We start from the raw sequence: 5,250 nt of genomic DNA, 5'->3' as shown, positions 1-5,250 counted from the left end.
TTGGAATTTGCCAACTTCAGCAAGCAATGGACCTTTGATCATGTGACTTCAAGCCCGCACTTTCCGAGGAGTAATGGCTTATCGGAACGATTTGTACAAACAGCTAAAAACTTATTGAAGCGCTGCACAGAAGATAGCTCTGATATTCAGTTAGCTCTTCTGATGCACAGAAATACACCTCGTGATCAGCAATTATTATCTTCCAACCAAAGATTGATGGGTCGAGTTTTGCGAACAACACTACCAGCAACGAAAGAAGTGTTGCAACCAAGATTGGTTGGAAACGTGTCAAACAACTTAAGACATCTTCGAGATAAACAGAAGGTCTATGCGGATCGTGGAACATGCAACGCACCTGAATTTGTTGAAGGTCAACATGTAGTGGTGCAAAATACGAAGTCTCACCTGTGGGAGAAGGGAATTGTAGAACGCAAACTAGAACAGCCGCGTTCGTACATTGTCAAGCTATCTAACGGTCGTCACCTACGCAGGAATGTTCGAGACATGAGGCACTCCAGAACGAAGTCATGTGTACTTGAAGACGACGATCCTGACCCGCTACTTCTACCGACTAAGCGTGAAGAAGCACAACCATCTTCAACACCCGAGGAATCTTTAACACCCGAGGAAGGAGAAAACAGAAACATTCCAGAGCAAGTTCAACCATCAACGGAGGAACCAGTTAGAACGAGAAGTGGTAGAGAAGTTCGAATAAGAAGAGATAATGATTTTGAGTATTATTAAGTTTTTGATGAAAGGGGAGATGTAACATAAAAAGATAGTTATTACATTTGACTTTATTAGTTCTCACTGTTCAGTATCCCCCCGACATTCGTACACACCCACATTGTTATGTATATCATGTAGATAGAGAGAACGGAAAATAAACGAGTCAGTTATTGTTAGCCACCCGACCGAACAAGTTGTTTCTTTTACAGCCAGAGTGATGTTGCCGGAGGAGGTGAATTGGTTTCAGGCGGTTCCGGAGGTTATCGCGATGCATCGCTGTTGAGGTTGGCTACTGGTGGCCAGAGTGATAACGCCAACATCACTCTAGCCACCAGTAGCCAACCTCAACAACTATGCATCGCGAGAACCTCCGGAACCGCCTGAAACCATTTCACCTCCTCCGGTTAGTCCCGGTGAATTCATGAAAATGTAGACCGCTAGCAGCTGCGATCCCAAACAAGGGAATGTAACATGCACTTCAGCTCATCAGGCGGTAATCTAACCTCTGCGCTTTCACCCTCCGGACGGGAATCTGTGGATCCCATTGCCGAACTCCTGCAGCAGATATCCATCGTTCGACGCGGTGATGTCCCGCAGCCCTCGCATTCCATTCCACCTCCTCCGGTTGGTCCCAGATGAAGCTAGTTGAACCGGTGGTGGAATGGTGGCGTTATTGTTGGTGTGGATTTGTCTCTTCCAGAGTCTATGAATGGAGAGTTGCGCGAAGAGTGAAACCAAATCTACCTATCGAACTGTCAAACCGTCTACCTATCGAGCAGACCAGCAAAACAGATAGGGGCTATTTTCGAAGACGAAGAAGAACAACCATTCAAAGAAGCCTCTTCGCGCAACTCTCCATTCATAGACTCTGGTCTCTTCCATCGTTCTCCAGTTGCTTCAGTTGGCTTGCTCCGTCCTCTAAAATCAAATAATTGAATTTCGAGCTTCTAAGGTAACAATTTGAAGAAAGTACCTTATTTTCAATTCTTTTATAATCATGAAGTCGTGCACGAACTTTAAACTTGGAACTGACAGTTTTTGTCAACGGTATGGCTGACTAAAATATGTAGTTAAATTTACCATTTTAATTGGCGTTAAGCCATAGTAATGATTACTATAATGTGGTAAACATCAAATAATACGTGTTTATTGTTACCATATTGTGGCATAGTAAAGTTAAATATGCAGTTATGGTTGACATTACTAGGTATTTTTTATCAGTGTATATCATGTTTAAACTTTAATTTAAAAATTGGGTCCATAAGTGAACCTTGACACTTAAGATCATGTTTGACGTTCGCTCAGTCGACAAAAACACCACAGGGGTTATAGTTTTTTCACTGGGGTTGTTCCTATCTGACATTTCGGAAGGGACACGGAAAACAAAATACACCCAAAATTTGAGTTTAAGCCAAGGGGTGTGACAAAATCTAATAAAAAACATAAAAAATGTTTTGTGGACTTAAACAAACGGAAAACATTAAAATAATGAGTAAACGAGTGTTTATGGCCTAAACTTAAGCGTTTGGCACTAAAATTGGGACAGGGCTGTTGGAGTATGCAATGGTTGTGCCTCGTAAGCAAAGCGGCAACACTGATATGTAGAGAATGGCGAATGACGCATGCGCCGGTAGGGCAGTCGGCGAGCGCGCCAAATAGCAAAGCAAGAGAGGGATGAATGGAAAGTTTACCATTCATCCGTAATGTGATGTTCGATCCGTTCAGACGTGTTTATTAAAGCTTTCTCGTTGCGTACAGTAGTCAAGTTGTAGTTGTTTCTTTCCTACCGAAATCCTGGTTCCGCGTTCCGCTTCGGTGACCCTGTTCTGCGTTGTGGTGTGTCCACCTCTGCCCAACAGGTTATGGGCCCAGCAGTGCCGAAGGGAAGGTTCCGGATTGCGTAGGAAAAAGGTTCCGAGAGAGCGAAAGTGATCACGCCGTGTGTGAGTGTGTGTGAGTTGTTTTCTCCGCGGTGGTGATTTTGTGTGGACAAAATGGCGGATGTTAACAAGTTTGCGTTTGCCAGGTTGAGCAACCATAATTGGCAAATATGGAAGTTCCGGATGGAGATGCTCCTGACCAGAGAGGAGCTGTGGTATGTGGTCGGTGATGCAAGGCCGGCTGTGGTGACCGATAAGTGGACGAAGGACGATCGGAAAGCTCGTGCCACTATCGGATTGTGTATCGAAGACAATCAGTTCGGTTTGGTGAAAAATGCGAACAGTGCGAAAGCTTTCTGGGATGGATTGAAAGCTTACCACGAGAAGAACACGGTCACGTCTCGTGTGTCTTTGTTAAAGAAGCTTTGCAGTTTGAATCTCGTGGAAGGTGGTGATCTCGAGTGCCATTTGGTAGCGTTGGAGGATTTATTCGATCGTTTGTCGAATGCGGGGCAACCGCTGGAAGAGTCGCTGCGGATTGCGATGATCCTGCGTAGCTTGCCCGACTCCTACGGAACATTGGTGACGGCCCTAGAGAGTCGTGCCGATGCAGATATAACGATGCAGCTTGTGAAATCGAAGCTGATCGATGAGTTTGAACGTCGGAGAGAGCGTTCCGGTGAAATGTGTGAAAGGAAAGCGTTGAAAAGTGTGGTAGTGCGAAACGAAGTGCAAAGCGTGGGTGGACTCGGCAATAGAGCGCCAGTAAGGCCGATGACATACCGAAAGAGAAGAGAAGTGAAGTGAAGTGTTGGCGAAAAGAGAAGAGAAGAGGTAAAAATGGTATGGCATATTGGGAGAGGTTTCGAAAGAGTTTCAATGCGCTCCGTGTTTTCATTGATTTTGTGCTTCGGCAGCAGCATGCTGCCTGCGACCAGAGAGAGAGCGCGCACGGCTGCTTTATTCGGTTTCTTCTCCTTTCCCATGTCCCATTCGCATCAACAGAGGCCTGTAAAGGCGACTCTGTAGAATGTAGCAAGTTTGTTAAAATCATTTCTCATCAAGTAGGAAGACTGCTTCTCGATGGCGTGCGAAGAAAACCATTTAAATCACTAAGCATGTTTATTTTTCGTCATCATCCGCACTCAAGTCCGCTAGAAATTACAATGTAGGGCCGATACAACTTGGATGAAACAAGCAGAAATAGCAATCATAGGCTCTCATTCATAGTATATACCATGACCCCACAGTTATGGATCAAATAGTGTGGAGTCCAACCTATAAAATTCAATAAAACTACATGGTAAACGTAATTTAAAAGCACGAATTGAATCGTTTCAAATTGGATCTTCATATAGTAAACTGTTTTGAATGTAATTTTTACATAGAAAATTGTATCGGTTTCTGAAAACCATATTATGGATCAATTTTCATATTATGGATCAAATTATGACATATTACGGATCAGTGCGCAAAATCAAGAGATTTTCAACTCAATTCATCTGTTTTGCTTGATTTGGCGAAAGTTAACAATGTGTCACATATTACTGCAAAAAAAAAATAGCAGTATTAGTGCTGGAAACAAGGGTAAAATGCCCTTTTTTGTGATACTGCATTGTAGTAACTGAGACATGAACTGTTTTCGCTCCATACCAAGTTTTCCACCCATTTTTGTCTGCTAAAAAAAATTTGACAAACCTTGATGTTTTATTAGTTTTATCCTTAGTGCTTTTGTCTAAAAATGTCGAATCCAATGCTTAAAATGGCAGAAATCTACATTCTTTGGATGTGATCCATAACCGTGGTAAACAATCATTTCCTGGTCCATATTATGGATCACTAGTTAGAAGTGCTAATATTTGGTATTTAGAATCAACAATCAAGAAAAATGTTTTCCAATGACGAATTCATACTGAATCGAAACGAACAAGCATGTTTTATGCTATAACATTTGAATTTTACCACCTGTGGGAGCTTTTGAATGCTGACGGCACTTCTTACAGAAAACGACCATATAATGATAGCTGTGTGGTACCAACTAAACAGTTGTCAAATACACCGTTATTTAGCGGTTGAATGTTGTGCTTAACATTAAAAATGGTAGAAGACAAATAGTATAACATGGGAAAAATATGTTTTACGTCAACGTTTATGTTTTAGGCAAGTTATTCGATGTTGAACGCCGCCAAAGTGATCCGTCACTGTGGGTGATTCGTAACTGTGTGGGCATGGTACAACATAAAAATTGGAAAAAAATATAACAGAATAAATAAGTAGTTGTTAATCTGATTGAATACACGATTGACTACATTAATTAAATAACCAATGAATAGATTTTCGTGACATATTTTTTAAATATGAATTACTATCACATATTATCAAAATAACTACTAAAAAGTTAAATTAATTAATTCAAGAGAACAAAAATAAATCAAAACATATATGGTACTGGTTGTGTATAATGATGATAGCTATCAAGCCGACTGGTATATATATAAGAAACATAAATTGACTCTAATCTGTTTGCATTTCTTTCGAACAAAACTTGATATAAACAATACTCTTGAAACTTTAACGAATTCCATTGTTGAAGCCAGGAGCATTGCAGTTCCAAAATGTGAAGTAAAATTTGAATACGTGA

The sequence above is a fragment of the Aedes aegypti genome, chromosome 2 (assembly GCF_002204515.2).
Source record: "Aedes aegypti strain LVP_AGWG chromosome 2, AaegL5.0 Primary Assembly, whole genome shotgun sequence".
NCBI classification, from domain to species: Eukaryota; Metazoa; Arthropoda; class Insecta; order Diptera; family Culicidae; genus Aedes; species Aedes aegypti.
The sequence above is the reverse complement of the archived record's forward strand: the minus strand, read 5'-3'. Positions refer to the sequence as shown.